General features: G+C 39.8%; 1 protein-coding gene across 5 annotated transcripts in view; it reads right to left on the bottom strand.

Annotated features, from left to right (window-relative positions):
* GRIA4 (glutamate ionotropic receptor AMPA type subunit 4) overlaps positions 1-20,719 on the bottom strand; it is a 408,729-nt gene that overhangs the window by 98,551 nt on the left and 289,459 nt on the right. The gene's annotated exons all lie outside the window — the stretch shown is intronic.

Here is a 20,719-nt window from a genome sequence, read left to right as displayed (position 1 = left end):
AAAAATGTTACAGTTTTCGTTATAATAGAAGAAATCCACAAGCCACCTTAAAAATTAAGTGATTAAAGTAAAAAAGAAAACCCTCTAATTTCAATCATGCTGTATAAATGACTCTTCACTCACTATACCTTGTTCTTATTCAGAAAACTACTATGCTATGATCCCCTCAAAGAGAATGACAAGGTGATAAGACAAACTGATAGTTTATATAAATATTTCTATAACGGAATATGCACTAACATAAGAAACTTAAAATTATTCTGGTCCAAAGACTATAGTCATCCTTAATTTGTTGCTAATTTATAGAAATGTATGATAGGCTGCTGGTGTCTTCAATTGTTAAGAATGATTTTCTATGAGTAGACTGGATTTTTGTCCCGAGCAGGAAGCAAGGTTTTTCTAAGGCACAATCTCTGTGTGTAGACACCTCTGATACTATAGAATACTTCGTTAATTCCCCCCTGCATATGGATAGACTATTATTATAATAAAAAGACTAAAGACAAAACATCATGAGACTTTTTCTCTCTGCTAGATTCATTTTTTTCCCCTAAGAATGTTTTCAGAAATGTTTTGAAAATTAGAAACTCAGAAATTTCTAATGCAGGAATAAAGTTGCATCAGAAATTACAACTCTTAGGGGCGCCTGGGTGGCTCAGTCGGTTGAGCGTCTGACTTCAGCTCAGGTCATGGTCTCCCGGTTCATGAGTTCCAGCCCCGCGCTGGGCTCTGTGCTAACAAACAGCTCAGAGCCTGGAGCCTGCTTCAGATTCCGCGTCTCCCTCTCTCTCTCCCCCTTCCCTACTCATGCTCTGCCTCTCTCTGTGTCTCAAAAATAAATAAATGTTAAAAAAATAATAATAAAAAAAGAAATTACAACTCTTATTTTCTATAAAACTGAAAATTCCTTCAATGAGAGAAAATCTAATGACAATTACCGATGGGCAGCTTTGGAATCTCACTGGTTCCCCAAAGGTGATAACACAATACATGATTTTCATGTACTTTCATCATAAAAGGAAAAATTAAGTTGCTTTTAGCATTTTAACATCCTCTAACAGTAGTTCTTTGTAAATTGGTGACTTGTGTATAAAATAAAGGAAAACCCTTTTGAAACAGAAAACAGAGTTTTGCACACACGGCTATTGGTGAAATGGTGTCTCTGCTCATGCAATCTTTCCTTGTTGGTTACAGCCAAGACCTCCTCTTTGTTTTTATGGTTCTGCAGTTTCACTACAAGGCAGTTTGGAAATTTTACTTTGAAATATTTGTTCATATTGTTCAGGATATGTTGTGCATTCTAAGTACGAGGATTTCCCTTCAACAATTCTGGGAGATTCTCTACCAATAACCCTTCACACATCTGTGTGTTCTGACAAATACTGCAGTGTTGATGTCACTGATTCCCAGACCTCAGGAGGTGGAATAAATTCAAATTTAAACGACAATCTACCTCAAGAAGGTTGCGATGACCAGTTCTCACAGAAGGTGTCTCCCTCACCACGCTGAGCCCAGGCCAAGGCAGAAAACACTCAGCTGACTCCTTGTACAGGAAGCAGATTTTTTTCTGCTCCTCTCTTTGACTGGGTTGTCACTCTTCTAGAACGTGGCTTTAAATGGGACCTGAGGTCTAACTTACTGCCTTGGCTGAGCCCAAAGTCCCTGTTCTCGGGTGAGCATGAAACCCCCAGTCAGTCAGGCTGCCCAATCTGGCAACTTCCCTGGGTGCAAGTTTCTTTCGCTCTTGGCTCCTGGAGACTTCACTCTCCAGGAAGCTCAACTACACATTTGCAATGTTTTACAAGTCGTTTTTATATTGCCCCATTTATCCGGTCCCCAGTTTATGTAAAACTGAACACCCCTTGACAGTCTCACCACAGAAATGAGAACAAGCAATACAGAGACGGGATGATAAGGAAAGTTCAGTAAAGAAACCGCTTAATTAGTCACCATATTGGGTAACCCAAACCCGAGTGATTTAGCAGGGGGCTGGGCAGGCAGGAGCCCTCTTTTTCTCCGGAATCTCAGGTATAACTTGTACAAAAGACGATGATCTAGGGACACTTGACAGCTGGGACTGGTAGGAAACTGCAGAGTCGATGATCCAGTCGGCCAGCACTTCCTGCTATGTGACCTCAGCAGGGATTGCTGCCACAAGACAATTCATTATTAATCTCTTGCTGACTCACTGGAACTTTCTCTGGCTTGACTGGGTAAGCCGTTTTGCACTCTCTTTAAGCCCCCCTGCTCATGCTGCCTCCTCTCTCTCAGTGCTCTCGGCTTGGGGTTTCTCTGTGGCTGCAGTCAGTAACCTGTGCTTTCGCCTAGAATCACTTTCAAGAGTTAACACTTGCACATGTGAAAAAGCTGTGGAAATTCTGCACTAGGTGTCTCCGCGAGGAAATTACTGTCAGTTCTAGACTGCCCAGCAAAGAGCTGTCATAAATTAAAGCTTATGTAATGCGTTTTCGAGGGATGAGGACTTTTAGAAACCACAAACAATTGAAAGTGACAAAAGTCTCGGCAGAAGAGGCCTTGCGGAGCGTGATACGCCTCAACGTTCTGGGAACCAGGGGCCTCAGGGAGCAGTGATCTGAGGATTTATTTCCCTGGCTGGGGACGCTACAGAGAATGCCATTTTTGCTGAGCCAGATCCTGGCTGGGGTAAAACGAATGTGAGAGCCTCACTGCCTTTGAACACTCACCACGCCGACTGAGGGTGGCCAGGGGTTAGTAACGGCCGGATCTCGGTCCCTCCGCCAAGCATCCAACACTAGATGGAAGTTTCTTTGTGAAAACAAATCCAATTTATACTCCATTACTCCGTAGTAAAGGGCCCTGCACCTAGGGTGTCATTTGCTTAGGTTTTTCCATTGTTTTTATGGTTGTGTAAAACCAACAGTCTCACGGATATGGTTCTCCACGGCTGTCGTCATCTCAACCAAAGTGTTGTATAAAAACAAAACAAAATAAAAAATCTGAGTGGCTGGACTTTGGATGCAGACCACACCTGTGTCTTGCTATTTCTGACATTATTCTTTATAAAGAAGGAAAATAAACAGTGGGAGGTGAAAGATATTAATATCTAACAGCACAACACACAGTGTGTTTGGCCCACTTGTTATGGGAAAGCCATGTCTACAACAAAGACTTCGCTGCAGCAATTAATTATGGCTTTTCATAAAGACAGAAAGATGTAGGAGTAGAGACTCCATCTCTGTTATCTTCTTAAAAGGCACAGAGGATGATAAATGGACAAAGAATAATGATCAAGTGTCTGTTCAGAGTTCTAAAGAGTGAGTTAGGGAGAATGTACAAGTTACACTGATTGTACACTTTCAGAAGAACCCATCTTTACAAGAATAAAATGCTTCAGAAAAGGCACTAAATGCTTTCTTTGATTACTTTCTCTTGGTTGTTTTTTAGGAAACAGTTGCTGAGAAATATCTATGTTGCTGGTCAAAAGATTCAGTTCTAAAGTCAGGCCTATGCATATTTAATAAGGTCATTGCCAGATGCACTCACCAAACTGTTCTATTAACAAATTGTGGCATAATCTTTATGACTGTAACTTCTTTTTTTTTTTTTTATGACTGTAACTTCTAAGTCTTTATTCATTTATTAAAATTAGGGAAGGATGAACCCAGGATACTTTTCACCTCAATCCCACCTTTATTTTTTTCTAATTTTTAAAATGTTGATTGATTGATTTTTTTTTTTTTTTTTTTTTGAGAGAGAGAGAGAGCTGGGGAGGGGCAGAGAGAGAGGGAGACACAGAATCCAAAGAAAGCTCCAGGCTCTGAGCTGTCAGCACTGAGCCCAACGTCAGCCTCGAACTCATGAACCATGAGATTGTGACCTGAGCTGAAGTCGGACGCTTAACCGACTGAGCCACCCAGGAGCCCTGACCCCACCTTTAAATAAATTTAGTTCAATAAATGTGTCCTATGTATAAGTTTAGGGTAAGGAGATTCAAGGCTTAAAAAGATAAGTCGGTGCTGCAGTTATAAGAGTGTTTAATTTCTCTCCTAAGACGATAAGCCTCAAACAGAAATGACTGAAATACCGAGTAAAGGGTGTGCCATGGATTTGAAGGAGAAGCGGAATCATTTTGTAGGGAGAACAAGGTAATTTTAAAGACAGAATAGATGTTAAATAAATACTGATTGAATGGATGAATAAAGAAGTTAGCCTATAAATGCCACAAACACTAGTATATGAAGATCAATTTGAAACTTGTAAATGGTGGGAGTTTGGCCTTTAACCCACCATACAATTTTACGTGAATCCTTTCTGTATCAATGGTTTATAAAGCATTCAGGGGTCTCTCTAGATACGAGGTGCTGTGTATTACCTCCCACTGTTATTACGAAGCCACGATCACTGTAGTGAACACTATCTTCAAGCTAGAGACCGGCAATGGCACACCCGAGTAGGAATGATTTTGGCTCTCCTTTTACTCCGATTTAATAGGCAGCTAGAAATTCCTCTCCCAGCCGTTATCACGTTCCAGAAAATTCCATGACAGTGGCCAACCAGTACAGCCTACCTGGTGGTGTGGGGGACACGATGCCTCGTCAATGGTGGAGACTTACTGTAATGAGGGCAGTCACTCACTAGTCCTTTGTCTCTGTAGAAAGCCCAACCCCCCAGATGCCTCCTGAATGTTGACTTTCAGGGTGCTTCAAAATACCTTATTATAGAGAGAAACAAAAGCTTTCCCTTGTTTCGTTTGATTAGCTAGTTTACCTCAGTTTCACCAAAAGAAAAACGTAAGGCAAAGGATTTCTGCAAACACACTGCAGAGTTCAATTACAACCATGTAAGAGAACAACAGGACCTTTACTTCTGGGGATGCGATTCACAGTCAGTGAGGGGAACATGAAGAACCCCAGAACAAAAGGAACTAAGGCTATTTGTGTGAGAAGAGATTTAGGGAGAGGACAGAGAATGAGAGCTCTCATCAGTACATGCGCGCGCGCACACACACACACACACACACACACACACAACTGTATTTTTTCCTTCCACACTTGAAGATGTTAGAAATTACAGAAGTTTCTAATTAGGACACACTCATTTTTCGGAAGCTCCGAACAGTGGCTGACTGCCTTCTGGTAAAAGATGTCAGGGGAGAGTCTTTCTCAGGCTTAAAGTCATGTGTTTGCATGGCCAGTGAGTGTCACAGACACTACTGATGGCCCACCAATGCTTTTCCTCTTAGCACTTCAGTGCATACTGCTATAACTGCCAGCACCTGAATTTCCTGGACGTTGGGATCTTCTCTGATCCCTGGTGCCCACTTTGCTCATGGTGGGGCGGGCTAGCAGGCCAGGCAAGAGGTGCCAGGGAATCAATGCCCTCCTCCCCAACAGCCCCCATACAGAGACGGACGGGAGCTGGTGCAGAAGTATTCCAACGCCCATGCCAGAGAGAGGAGTCTGACATGTGTGTTCTATTTACACTAATTTCAAATGACATTTACAATAATCCTCTAGTAATTTACATTAATATCAAATGAGATTAAGCCTTGGTCACCCACATGGTAATTTTCTAGATAAATGCGCCTTTAATTGATTGCATTTCTCTGCTGCACTTGCAGTGTGTTCTTCAACTCCCAAACCTACTGATTACACACAAATCCTTGTCTTAAGATCTGCTTCAGGGGAAACCAAACTAAGTCTCCAAATTAAAAAAAAATTACCAATGTGACAGTGACATTGTTAAGGGTAAAAAAATACTTTTGTTGGGTAACTGTCCCAAGCTTTCATCTCTGTAGCATAACACATGTACGTTATATTCTGAGTTCCTAATCTCTGAGTATAATCAAGGACTCAAGTTGCATGAAATACCATGATTTTATTTGGATATCTAAATTTGGATATCTAAAAAAAAACAAGAAAAAAAGGTTTATTTTGATATAGAGAAATAGGGATGAATCAGTATCTTCAATAAATTCTTTTCATTCCTGATACATGATTTTTCCCTTTGTCCTGTCTTATATACTTTAAGGACATCCATACTTAGTACTGGTTGGCTATTGGTTTTTTCTTTGAATGTATTCCAGATGTTAAAAAAAACCCTTCAGTGTCGTCCTTCCAGAACAAAGATTGTAGATCACTTCTCCCCACCGAGGGCCCTCTGGGGGTAGGAACTGAATGGAGTTGTAGAACTATGAGCGAAAACCAAGTGCTAAAACGCAGGTGTTTAGTTCTGTCTCCACACCTCACCTCAGCATGGTAACTGCCAACAGCTACAGAAAAGCACATCGTAGAATATATCCTTCTCTCTGACTGCTATGGTGGCTCCAAAATTCTACACCCACAGAGCTTGAATAATATTAGGATTCTCATCATGTTAACAATGGCCATCTCTTAGCAGAGATCCATTCTGTTTAACAGTGTTTTAATTTAGTGATTGAAAATATTTGTAGAGAGGCACAGAAGGTTCTATGGAATTTGTGATTTCGAATGTGAAACACACATAGCGGCCTGAAAGAGCCAGTGAGCACAAAGCTCTTTTTTAATTACAGAGATTATTTTTTAAGAAGCAATATAAAAAACAATTCTATGGGGCGCCTGGGTGGCTCCATCGGTTAAGCATCCGACTTCGACTCAGGTCATGATCTTACAGTCTGTGGGTTTGAACCCAATGTTGGGCTCTGTGCTGACAGCTCAGAGCCTGGAGTCTGCTTTGGATTCTGTGTCTCCTTCTTTCTTTGGCCCTCTCCCACTTGTACTCTGTCTCTGTTTCTCAAGAATAAACAAATGTAAAAAAAAATAATTCTTTTGAACAATTCTAATGAGCTGTAGGTGGAGGGGGGCATATTTTGCTTTCATAAACAAACACATTAAATAAATACAGTCATTAAGTGATGAAGCTGGGACGCCAGCCCAGATGTTTTGACTACAATTTCGTCTTTTTTTTTTTTTTTTTTTTTTTTTTTTTACTATACCCCGTTGCCTTCCTTAGGCCATAGCAGTCAGAAAAATGAGTTATTTTTTGGCCAGTTATTATACATCTTTCCTAAGAGGAAAATAAATAACAGACATTTATGACAGTGCCCTTCATTATCACATTAGGTAGTAGGCAAATGCCAAGGCTGTGGATGAGAAAAACCAGCTTTCTTTTAAGGAACCAAAAAAACCAATTCCTTTTCTTTAAATAATCTCCTATCTGCACATACTGCTTATTTGAATCGCATCATATATGCAAGGTCTCCCTAGTCCCATTTTGTAGCAGATTGGTACAGGGCCACATAGATGGAATGCTATCAGGTAAAACTTAACATATCTAAGTTTAGGTTTGCAAATTCTTCATATATCCATAATAAAGCTAATAGCAAAAAAGCTTCAATAACTTGCATTCAGTTTTGTTTACCTTGTACTCTATCAGGTATACATTTAAGATGACAGTTCAAGTATATAGTCTAACTTTAATGTAAGTGCAACTCAATCCAGTAGATAATTCTATTTATGTGACAACCTCAAAGTGATCATTAAAGGTTCAATTATGTACCATATAGTTTTTTTTTCTGTGCAGTTTTAAATACATTTTATGTTGTTCTCTTTGAAAACCCCATAAACAGTAGTTTATAGAGTATATAAATCAGAATATTTTATTTCTTGGGGTGCCTGGGTGGCTCAGTTAGTTGAGTGTCTGACTCTTGATTTCAGCTCAGGTCATGATCCCGGGGTCGTGGGATTGAGCCCCACGTTGGGTTCTTCGCTGACTGTGGAGCCTGCTTGAGATTCTCAAGAATCTCTCTCTCCCTCTGCCCCCTCCCTGCTTGCGTGACATGTCGTCACTGAATAAATATCTATTTATGGGTTATAAAGAAAACTTGAGGGGGCGGGTGGGGTTGGTGGTGATGGGAAAAAATGTCTTCAAATGTCACATATTGTCACATAGGTTTCAAAGGGATAGATAATTGTGAGGGGATATTTGAGTTATACGTCAACTATGTTCGAACATGGCTTGCATAAGCACCCTGGAAAGGTGTTGTTTATGGGATAGATGGCCTCTAAGATCCAGCCAACCTGAGAGCCTCTGATTGTGTGACTTTCCAGTGTAGGGAAGTGTTAATGAACCACTGGTTCTGGGGCTCCTGTTAGTATACCATCTTCTAACCACTTTCCCCTTAATTTCGTATTTCTTTTCCTTATCATTTTGATTTGAAATATTATCATCTGAACATTCTTCCCTCTCTCATTTTTAATTCAAACTTCCCTTATTTTCTTGGAGACGTTTTATTTTCCTGTATTTTCTAGGCAAATAAAATGTAAAGAGGTGACTGCAGGGAGGAGGGAGAGAGAGAGAGAGAGAGAGAGAGCTAAAGAGATAGCAAGAAATTCTGTGGCCACTCTTGCAGGGAACACCAGGTTAAATAAGGTTTGAGGCTGCCTTGCTATAGGAATTTTTAGAGACTTTAATATGCTAATGTTCACCAAAATCCCAAGAGCCAGATAGAGTACACAGCTCTGTAGAACAGTTTTAAAAGGTTGTTTAAGGACATCCTTCCTACAGCTTTACTCTCTACTCATCGCTTTCCTTAACCGTCACATACATTTCAGACTTGAGTTGCTTTAGCGGCATTTTCTTATTTCTCTTCTGTGTTGATCATCTTTACCCACAATAAAAAGTCAACGGAACTATTTGAGGCATATTCAAGATATGTTCTGTCCATAATTTTTGTGTTAGTGCCTCAACTATGTAATAATGCCAGCTGGTACCTTTTTAGTCACGAGTTCTAAAATTTGCACGTTTGTAATATATTCAACAGATGGTAAACCGTGACTAGTTAAATACAGAAGACATATGACCCCAGAGTTACTCTCTTTACTTTTATTTCAGGAGAATGCTTTCCTTATAAGGGACTTTATTAAGTTTTTTGGACTTCAGACAGCTTGGTGCTGGACTTCAGAAAGCAGCTGGTGCATAGAACCAGGTTCCTGTGAAGTGGATTCAGAGTGCAGACAGAGATGTACGCAGAGACCCAATCTTCACAGACAAATACAGACTTTTCTATGTAAACTCTTTACATTTGTTCAAGTGACTAACTCTGGAACTATTAAAAAAACCCAAGCAAATGAAAGGTCATAACCAAGAGAAAAAAGGCAGGGAAAATACGTCCCTCCCTGATAAATGATATTGTTCTATTTCAGTGTCTGTATGTTGTATTTGCAAGTAGGTGTGTAGGGATCTTATTCCCATGAAGACTATTATCCATAACTAACAATACTGTTTAATTTTCCAAAGGAAATTTTCTTTTAAACCCTAATCATTCTTTAAATGATTTTTAAATTTAAAAAATTTAAACCATTTTTTAAATGGTTTTTTTAAACCCTAATCATTTGAGCTTCTCAAAATCTTAACCAAAGTAATGGTGACTATGAATCCCTGAATTAAGTGCATATTGTGGTGCTTGGCATAGTAGACATTAATTAATACGTTTAAGAATTTCTCATCACTACTTGGCATTAGATATTTACTTGTTTATTGTGTGGCTCCCTCACGAGTCAGGGACTTGCGGGGGGGCCTAGGACATTGTCTGGCCTCTGATAAGCACTCAATAAATATGTGTGATATAGACGCCAAATAAATGAAGCTAACTACTGGTATACATGAGACATAAAAAATAAAGACAAAGCACCATTGCTCGCTTGATCACCAGTCTGTTCCCCTTTCAGTCCATTCTCTATGTTGTCATGAGAATTATCATTCTAAACCACAGATCGATCAGATCACATCTAAAAACACCCAGTGACATTTAAAGGCTATGCAGAATAGAAGACTACTTAACAGAGACTGTGAAGCCCTTTGGAACCTGTCTTCAATTTGCCATGAGCGTCTTCTCATTTCCCCTGCACCTGATGTTCCAACCACACGTACTTGCTTCCAGCCACCCGCACCACGCCCCCCCCCCGCCAATGGCTCCATCCCAGGGCTCTTCCTTCCCTCTGCCATCTGCCAAGGCCCTTTCCCACCGCTTCTTCCTGGGGAGTTCTGACTCATCTTTCAGCCATTTGCTTTAGTCTTTATTACACCTTTCCACACTGTGCTATATTATTTGCTTGTGTTCTTGTTTTCCTTTACATTTGAAATTCCTTTAAGGAATGAACCACAACTGATTTAATTTTATACACAGTGCTTAGAAATGGATAGGTATGGAATAAATATTTGTTGAATAACCGAGCAAATGGGTGAATGTTACGTTCATGATTAAGAAAGGAAAATGATAGGGTACAGTAGGCAGAGACCAGAAAATTAGTTTCTTTCATGTTATGGGCAAGATACTTATATTGTTCTGTCATTATACTGGATTAAAATACTTGACCTTCAAATTTACATATGATAACAACCAGCAAAAATAACCATAATATTATTACAAGAATAGAACTAAAAAAAAATTTTTTTTCTGGGGCACCTCGGTGGCTATGTCAGTTAAGCGTCCGACAGGCTCAGGTCTGATCTCATGGTCTGTGGTTTCGAGCCTTGTGTTGGGCTCTGTGTTGACAGCTCAGAACCTGGAGCCTGCTTCGGATTCTGTGTCTCCCTCTCTCTCTGCCTCTCCCCTGCTGGTGCTCTATCTCTCTCTCAAAAAAACATAAATAAATAAACATTAAAATAAATTAAAAACCATTTTTTTTCCAGTATAGATTCTGTGGTTATAAAGGAAAAGACATAAGGCAATATTCAGACAACTGAGGCCTGGACTTGGAAGAACATAACAATCTCTTGGTATATGTGACACTGGGGGTGGGGAACGTAAAAAAAAAAGAAAAGAAAATTCCCTGTGTATAATCTTGATCTTCCTTCCATTTACCAGTGATCATGTGGACCTTCTTCTTCTTCTTCTTTTTTTTTTTTTTAACAATGACACCATTTTAACTTCCTTCCAGGATCTGATCTTAATATATTTTTTAAAGTTTATTTATTTATTTTGAGAGAGAGACAGTGCAGGGGAAGGACAGAGAAGAGAGTGAGAGAGAGAGAATCCCGATGTGGGACTTGAATTCACGAACGGTGACATCATGATCTGAGCCAAAATTAAGAGACGCTTAACCAACTGAGCTGCCCAGGAGCCCCCATAATCTGATCTTAAACTTGGCACCAGTTGTACGCAAGGGCAGAGAAAATCTAGGTGATCAGTAGGGAAGATGTGTGCAACGTAAGGGGAGGATTAAGCATGAATCTGTCCTGTTACCTTTCTAACGAAATCACTGATTAAAAGATGCGTCACTTCACGTAGTGGCAGGTAGTGCACTCTATTACTCAACTGTCTGATAGGAACCCTGGAGGTTTTATACAGTGTGGTTATACTGACGTTTACAAGACCCCGAAAAGTGTCCTCAAAGGTCATATTGGGTGCTTTGCTTCCTTTTTGTCAATCTCACTGCCTTTTAAGCATTTGGAGAGTGGATGCAGAATTCTGATGGAATAAATTATATAGTTATCCTGTCTCCCATTTAATGAGGAATATTACTTGCCTTTCTCTAAATCATAGTAGACAAGTCTACGCAGCAGCTTTCTATTTAAGGCTGGAAACACTAGCTTATTTCTCTAAAATTATCAGATTTTCTTTTATCTTTTTGAAAAGAAACTGAGCTTTTGAATGTTTGTGTCAACAACAATAACAGAAACTATTTTAAGAGGTATTCTTGAAGCAGCAACTAAAACAATTTTAGCTGAACACAATCAATGCCTAGAATTCACAATTCTTCTAAGATACAAGTACTAACATTCTGCCAACCAGTTTCCTTCCTCCTCAAAAAAACATACATCCTTTGCTTTCTTCACTTTTCCTTTTATATTAATTTTTTTTTTTTACTTTGTAAGGAAATGAGGAATATCCACAACCATGGTAACGGTTGCTAGGAGACAATTAGAGACCCCTTTCTAACTCCCACCAAGTTCCATTTGCACTAGTCTGACTGAGACCTATAAAGGTGTTTTTTTCCCCTGTTTTCTATGAAAACAACATATCCAGTGCATTAGAATGGGATTTACCCATTCAAATCAATTCAGCTAAAATGTAAGATTAAAGAAGTGAAAATTCACCTTTAAGAAAAAAAAAAAAACAAAAAGCCATAACCTCACGTCTTGTAAGTTTCTCCTCACTTTGCTGGGGTTCCTGACGGATATGCAGAAGCAGCTTTACAATGGAGCCAAGCAGCAGGCCCTGCCAAGGGCCCGCAGTGCAGGAAGCTGCTGATACGATTTCTTTGCTGTAGTAATTTCTTTGAGTGCCTGATTTGCTCCCATTCCATCTCACTCATTGTTGCTCTAATATATGGAAATGAAACACTTGTGCTTTTTCAGCCAGTACGAGCACCAGAAAACCCGGATTTCCCATCATCTTCGGCGGGCGAGACATATTGGACAAGAAAGCTTCCCAGGTAATTGAGGGCTGACCTCCAGAAACTTCCAGGACTGGTGAGTGCTCTTCCTTCAAACGCGGGAGAGAGATACCTCCTGCCTGTGTCTTCAAACGAAGCTCATTCAGACTTTCATTTATTGGACAATTATTTTGCTCCCTTTTCCTATCACTGGGGATATATCGGCAAATGCTAATTACAGACTCTGCGCTGATGGAAACAAGATTTCGACAACAAAGACAGACAGCTGAACTAGGACAGCGCAAGGAATCCGCATTCCTGCTGCCTCGAGTCTTGTCAGCACCATCTTGGGTTACCTGCTCCACTCCAATTTCTACGTTTGCCGCCTGCCCAATTTCTACGTTTGCCGCCTGCCCAATTTCTACCACGTAGAATGGGTCTCCGCCTGAGCTTTCCCAGAACTCCTTGCCTTCCCGCTTGTTTCCGTCTGGAATATCCTTACCCCTCCTCGGTTCCTGGAGAATTACAATGCATTTTGAATTTAAAAGTCTGTTTTCCCCCGGGAAGCGCTTCTGACTGTCTCCATTCTACTGGGTCAGCACATTTGCTGGGGTCCTGATACACGTTGCAGTACTTCTGATTCTGAAGCCATTTCATCGTCTGGTCATTATGCATTTTTGTTTCTGAGTTCCCAGCTTGAGAGTATGCCTTCCTGGTTTAGGGGCCATGTTTTGCTCATCTTTGTTCAGCCCCGCAGGGCCTGGAAGGATGTTGGGAACATAGATGTTGAATGCATGCATTCAGAATCAAGTGCAGGACTCTCCTGTCTCTACTGCTGTCTCCTGTCTCCTGTGACCTCCTGTCTCTACTGCTCATTCCTACTGTCGGGATGCATGCTGCTTAGTCCTTCCACAGATGGTTCCAATAATCAAAGCCATCATCCCCAGTGATGAGGCCTCTTCTGGAGTGACTACTCACGACTGAAGCTAGTGTTCCTTGTCTCCATGCTTGTTTTTTGTCTCCTCTGTCTCTTATACTTCTGTTTTTGACGATTTTTTTTTGTCTTGGTGTGGAAAAAAAATGACCCCATGGGTATTAGTCAGTAAATAAAATGCTCCTTCCTTTCTACATAATGATTCGACTAGTTATGGCACACGGAGGCAGGCTCTTCAAGCCGTTGGCTCTTGTTGATGCTTTATTCAAGTCAGAGATGTTTTTGGAAGTGGAGGTGGGTAGAGTTCTAGATTTAGTGCAGTTCTTTATGTTAGAGACATCTGAAAACTTATAAAGGCAGATTATAGATGAGCAGACGCTATCTGTTCCGACACATTTGGCAGTTCGCCAAAAATCCTGTCTGGGCCCTGATCTTATCACTGGGCGATACTGGACGAAGAGGCAGCCTTGGCCTCAGGACACACTGCTGAGGCCCTGTGCACTTTCCATCACTTAGGTACAAATGGCCACATCGCTGTTTGTGAGAAATTTGCCTCTTTCCAATTGGTCATGCCCTGAAGCAGGATCACTGCCTTCCTCTGGTGACGCAAGAAGCCCCTGAGAGGTCAGGCATGGCTTTTAGGCTTTCCTGATTAGTTTGCAAACAGTATGGGAAGGTCACTGGCTTTGCCAACTGTCTGAGTGTCACGCTGTGTCTAATGAGAACCTGAATTCCCCTTTTCTGTAGTGAAAGGGGAAACAGTGCAGAAAGGGGCACCAATTATGTTCGAGGTATGAGACAAAGTGGCAGTTTGAGATACTCATGAGCCACTTTCTCTATTCCCTTGTCAAACAACTATTTCATAATGTAAGGTCAGTCCTTGTCATCTTCTCCCGAGAAATACTTGGTGAGGCTCCTTCAATACATCCATCATGTGCCCTAAGGGCAGCTGGCTCTCGTTCCCTACCAGACGCCTCTGACATCATCACGTATTCGATAAGAACGGGCACTCATCCCCAGATCGCCGAGATGTTATGAGATCCTTGGTCATTTTCTACGTGCTCTATTTCTAAAGGAAAGAAGGCATTTTCATAGGATTTTAGCCAATGCTTTTGGTTTAAACCTTAGTGAACCAGAGAAGAGTTGCTAACTAGAACAGAAAAGAGAAATAAATCTGTTACCTCATCGCTTGATCTTCAGCACACAGAGTCTAGTGTCTCACCCAATGTGGGCGGGCACTCGATAAATATTGGTACGATGAATGAATGTACAGAAAGGGCCAACTGACCAAGGTTTTACTTTATACTCCTTTTCAAGGTGTATCCCATGTGTAAAATTATATTGTTTCAGGATCAAATGCAATTATCAGTCTTTATCAGAAATAGCATTCTTGAATTTTAGAGTGAGCAAAATTTTCTAACATCACCTCAGTCTACTGTTCTTTATTCAGAGAAAGGAGAAGTAGAATCACGGGCATTAAATTATTTCATTTAATTTTTTTTTCTGTTATTTATTTATTCTTGAGAGAGAGAGAGAGAGAGAGAGAGAGAGAGAGAGTGTCAGTCCCAAGCAGGCTCCATGCCCAGCGCGGATTCTGACATGGGCTTGATCTCATGACCCTGGGATCATGACTTGAGCCAAAATCAACAGTTTGACACTCAACTGACTGAGCCACCCAGGTGTCCCTCTGTTTACTTTTTAAAAATAAATAATTGCACATTTCTTAAAAAGTGAAAATATTCATCTTTTTTGGAAACATAATTTTGGGGATATAGGTTGAATGAGCAAAGAAAGAGGTAGCAGAGAGTACAAACCACCTGTGGCCCTATGTAATGACTGTATCCAGAGGATGAGTTGGGTGTAATGAGAGAAGGGTTTCACTGACCACAGGAACACGGGAATGTAGCTGCGTGACCCTTGTTATTTTTCATGGTGGAGTAAAACGTGTGAGCAACCATTAGCCTTAAGTGCTATTCTGCTCAAATAATTTCTGATGCCAGAAAGACAGTTAAGATCAAGTTTGTTGCTGCTTTTCTGCTACTGGGATAAGTATATGTATCAGCCTGGTAGTCGATATTCAGTTGATAAGGTCTTAGAGTCCCTAAGGACTCTTTGTAAGTAATCAAGCTCAGGATTCAAAATTAATGGATATGTGTGAAAATAAAATAATATATAAAAAGGTTTCCACTATAAAGCACTGATTTTGATATGAAAGCAATTCATTGGATTCCAGCTATATTATTTTTAGCTATTCTATAAAATAATTGTCAGAGGAAGAAAACTATGTAAGGTGAATAATGCTAGTGCCCAATATGGTATATTAAAGTAAAAATTGACAGCTTTAATAATTGATCACAAATTTAACAAATACTCATAGAGTAGTTTTGGTTTTTGTCTTTTTTTTTTTCAGAGTTATTTTCAGCAGATGAGTGGACCAAATTGCCCACTGGATTTAGAAGGCCAAAAATGCAACTTGTTTTATTACAGCCTTGTGCAAACAATGACAATAAATCTAGCTTTGTAGTTTTGTTACATTTCTATTACCTTAAAACTCAGTGGGTAATATTTATATAAATTCTTCCTTTTTTCCTATGGTGTAATTTAGCATAGAAAAATCAATATACCTTAAACTACACTCGCGAATAGTTGTTTTGAAACTGATGTTTTGAAATGTTTGAATGCATACATGGCTACTTGCTATTTTGAACAGTAATCTATGGAAGGGAAACTTCCAAACTCATTCTATGAGGCCAGCGTTACCTTGATTCCAAAACTAGGCAAGGACCCCACTAAAAAGGAGAATTATAGGCCAGTATCCCTGATGGACATAGATGTAAAAATTCTCAACAAGGTACTAGCAAATTGAATCCAAGAGTACATTAAAAGAATCATTCACCATGACCAAGTGGGATTCATTCCTGGGTTGCAAGACTGGTTCAATATTTGCAAATCAATCAACATAATACACCACATTAATTAAAAAAAAAAGGGTAAGAACCATATGATTCTCTCAAAAGATGCAGAAAAAGCATGTGACAAAGTACAGCATCCATTCTTGATAAAAACCCTCAACAAAGCAGGGAAAGAAGGAGCATACCTCAACTTCATAAAGGCCATATATGAAAGACCCACTTCCTTAATATCCTTAAGCTAATATCATCCTTAATAGGGAAAAAGTAAGAGCTTTTCCTCTATGGTCAGGAACGGGAGAAGGATGTCCACTCTCACCACTGTTATTTAACACAGTACTGGAAGCCCTAGCCTCAGCAATCAGACAACAAAAAGAAATAAAAGGCATTCAAATTGGCAAGGAAGAAGTCAAACTTCAATATTTGCAGATGACATGATATTCTATGTACAAAACCTGAAGGACCCCAGCAAAAAACTGCTAGAACTAATACATGAATTCAGCAAAGTCACAGGATGTAATCAATATACCGAAATCTGTTGCATTTCTATACATTGTAATGAAGCAGTGGAAAGAGAAATCAAGGAATCGATCCCATTTACAAACGCACCAAAACCCCTACGATCCCTAGGAATAAACCTAACCAAAGAGGTAAAAGCTCTGTAGTCTGAAAACTATAGAACCTTCATGAAAGAAACCAAAGAAGACACAAAGAAATGGAAAAACATTCCATGCTCATGGATGGGAAAAACAAATATTGTTAAAATGTCTATTACTACCCAAAGCAATACACACATTCAATGCATTCTCTATCAAAATGCCACCAGCATTTTTTTTGCAAAGCTAGAACAAACAATCCCAAAATTTGTAAGGAACCACCAAAGACTGCCAATAGCCAAAGCAATCTTGAAACAAACAAACAAACAAAGAAACAAACAAACATAAACAAAACGAAGCTGGAGGCATCACAATTCTGGACTTCAAGCTATATTACAAAGTACAGTATAGTACTGGCACAAAATGACACACATAGGTCACTGGAACAGAAGAGAAAACCCAGAAACGGACCCACCATTATACGGTCAACTCAACTCATCTTCAACAAAGCAGGAAAGAACATCCAATGGAAAAAAGTCTCTTCAGCAAATGGTGCTCGTAAAAATGGGACAGCACTGTGCCAAAGAATGAAACCGCACCACTTTTTTACACCATACACAAAATAAATTCAAAATGGATGAAACAGAAAAACTATTAAAACCCTAGGCACAGGCAGCAACCTCTTTGACCTCAATCATAGCAACTTCTTACTAGACATGTCTCCAGAGGCAAGGGAAACAAAAGCAAACATGAAGTATTGGGACTTCATCAAGACAAAAAGCTTCTCCACAGCGAAGGAAACAACGAAACTAAAATGTAACCTTCGAAACGGGAGAAGAAATTTGTAAATGACATATCTGATAAAAAGTTTCTTGGGGAGCCTGGGTGGCTCAGTCGGTTAAGCGGCCGACTTCGGCTCAGGTCATGATCTCGCGGTCCGTGAGTTCGAGCCCTGCGTCGGGCTCTGTGCTGACAGCTCAGAGCCTGAAGCCTGTTTCAGATTCTGTGTCTCCCTCTCTCTGACCCTCCCCTGTTCATGCTCTTGTCTCTCTCTGTCTCAACAATAAATAAAAAATGTTAAAAAAAAAAAAGAAAAGAAAAAAAGTTTCTTGGGGCGCCTGGGTGGCGCAGTCGGTTAAGCGTCGGACTTCAGCCAGGTCACGATCTCGCGGTCCGGGAGTTCGAGCCCCGCGTCGGGCTCTGGGCTGATGGCTCGGAGCCTGGAGCCTATTTCCGATTCTGTCTCTCTCTCTCTCTCTCTGCCCCTCCCCCGTTCATGCTCTGTCTCTCTCTGTCCCCCCAAAAAAATAAATGTTGAAAAAAAAATTAAAAAAAAAAAGTTTCTTCAAAATCTGTAAAGAACTTCTCAAACTCAACACCCAAAACCAAATAATCCAGTTAAGAAATGGGCAGAAGACATGAATAGACATTTTCCCAAAGAAGACATCCAGATGGCTAACAGACACATGAAAAGATGCTCAACATCACTCATCACCAAGGAAATACCAATCAAAACCCAATGAGATCCCACCTCACACCTGTCAGAATGGCTAACATTGACAATTCAGGAAACAAGAGATGTTGGCAAGGATGCGGAGAAAGGGGAACCTTCTTGGTGGGAATGCAAACTGGTGCAGCCACTCTGGAAAACAGTGTGGAGGTTCCTCAAAGAGTTAAAAATAGAATTATGCATTCAGCCCAAATGTCTATTGACTGATAAATGGATAAAGAAAACGCAGAACATGTACAGAATGAAATGTTACTCAAGCCATCAAAAAAGAATGAAATCTTGCAATTTGCAAGAACGTGGATGGAGCTAGAATGTATTATGCTAAGTGAAATGAGTCCGAGAGAGACAAATGTCGTATGATTTCACTCATATGTGGAATTTAAGAAACAGATGAACATAGTGGAAAGAAAAAAAAAGAAAAACAGAGAGGGATGCAGACCACAAAAATGACTATTGACTATAAAGAACAAACTAAGGGTTGATGGAGGGAAGTGGGTGGGGGATGGGCTAGATGGGTGATGGGTATTAATAGGAGGGCACTTATGATAAGCACTGGGTGTTATATGTGAGTGATGAATCATTGAAGTCTACTCCTGAAACTGTATGTTAACTAACTAGAATTTAAATAAAAGCTTCAAACATTAAAAAATAAGCCAACTGAAAGTAAAAAAATAAAGATAAAGCCCATATTTATAAGTATAACTATGAAGCATTCATTTACTCACCCTTATAGTCAAGAACTTTAGCTTTAATAAACATCTTAGTTTTGTTGTCCTTATCACAGATTTCTAGTGACAGTTTTGCTTTTTTAGTAGTGTTTTGGGCCTAAGGTCAGAGTTTTTCAAGCAAACTATCTAAAGACAGGGACAAAATTCTGCATTTTTAACAAAGCCGATACCTCAATCCAGTTGATTCCCAAGTCTACTATTTGTTGGAGATCTACTGCCATAGAATATTTATAATTAAGTTAAAAAAGATGTTGCAAAATTCTAAAAGCAACTAATTTTAATTAATTTGAAAATCCCGACACATCCTGTAAGTCTTTTGGGCAGAGATTACAGAAAAGAGATATTAAAAAAAAATAAAGAGCGATACGTTCATTAGAACGAATTAGGCATAAAAATAACTTGGAAAACAGGTACAGAAGATGAAGTGCTTCTTTAATTATAGTTGTCCATTCACTCATTTTAGGAGAAAATTTTGTGAGCCATTTCCATTATGATTTGAAAACTGATATGAATGAAAATATCAGCAGAGTACTTATGGATAGCATGTTGCTGCAGTCTGGAGGTTGCCTACCCTTCCATAAATGTACTAACACGTCCCCTTACCTGCATTCTATTAACTTCCCCATCTTCTGAAAGAGGGCTACTTCTCAAAAGCATTTTCCTGATCAAGATTATTTAGCATTTTACTGTTTTAAAAACTGCTTTGGTTGATTCTCTGAAATTGTTTTCTCCTGTTATTTCAATTTATTAAAGAGGATGTTGAAATACAGGTGTATTAAAATACATGTAGAAACTCTTGATAAAGTTTGGATTAGATTTAGATGAGACAGGAGTAAAACCAAGAAACGTTAAAAAATGATTTGGCTTAGAGGTACAAAGCATTAAAATATAGATAGTAAAAAAAATCATGTTCAGGATCAGAACATGTCTTTTTTGGGGGGAAAATTTTATAGGACAAAGAGTATATTATATTCTCATAATACTGTAGATTTTGTACAATCGATTAGGTTTACAGTTGAGAGGGACAAAGTCTCATTATTACTATGCAGTCATGAGAGAAAAGAAACAGTTTAGAATCCGGGAGGAAGAAGAGACACGGAAAAGACATGCTCAAGTTTTCTAAGTTCTGGGGATCTAATGCACAGCACGGTGACCACAGTTAACAACACTGTGTCACGAGGGCATCGCAGGGCTCAGTCCGTTAAGTTTCCAACTCTTGGTTTCAGCTCAGGTCATGAACTCGTGGTTTGTGAGTCCAACCCCTGCATCAGGCTCTGTCCCGACAGCGCGGAACCTGCTTGGGATTCTCTCTCTGTCTCTTTCTCTGCCCCTCCCCTGCTTGCTCCATCTCTCTCTGAAAATACATAAATAAGCTTAAAAAATTTTAAAAAACCAATACTGCATTATCTGTCTGAAACCTGTTAGGAGAGTAGATCTGAAATATTCTCATCCCCAAAAGGAAATGGTGACCACATGAAGTGACAGAATTGTTCGTTCACCAGCCCTTCTGTGGTCGGTCACCACATCATAATACGTTAGTGTATCAAATTACCACACGGCACACCTTAAACGTACACAATGTTATATGTTAATCATATCTCAATAAGACTAAAAAATATAAAAACAATATTTCTGAGGGGCGCCTGGGTGGCTCAGATGCTTAAGCATTCAAATCCTCATTTCGGCTCAGGTCATGATCTCACA

This window comes from Lynx canadensis, chromosome D1 (genome assembly GCF_007474595.2).
Source record: "Lynx canadensis isolate LIC74 chromosome D1, mLynCan4.pri.v2, whole genome shotgun sequence".
NCBI classification, from domain to species: Eukaryota; Metazoa; Chordata; class Mammalia; order Carnivora; family Felidae; genus Lynx; species Lynx canadensis.
This window is presented reverse-complemented; position numbering and strand designations above follow the sequence as displayed.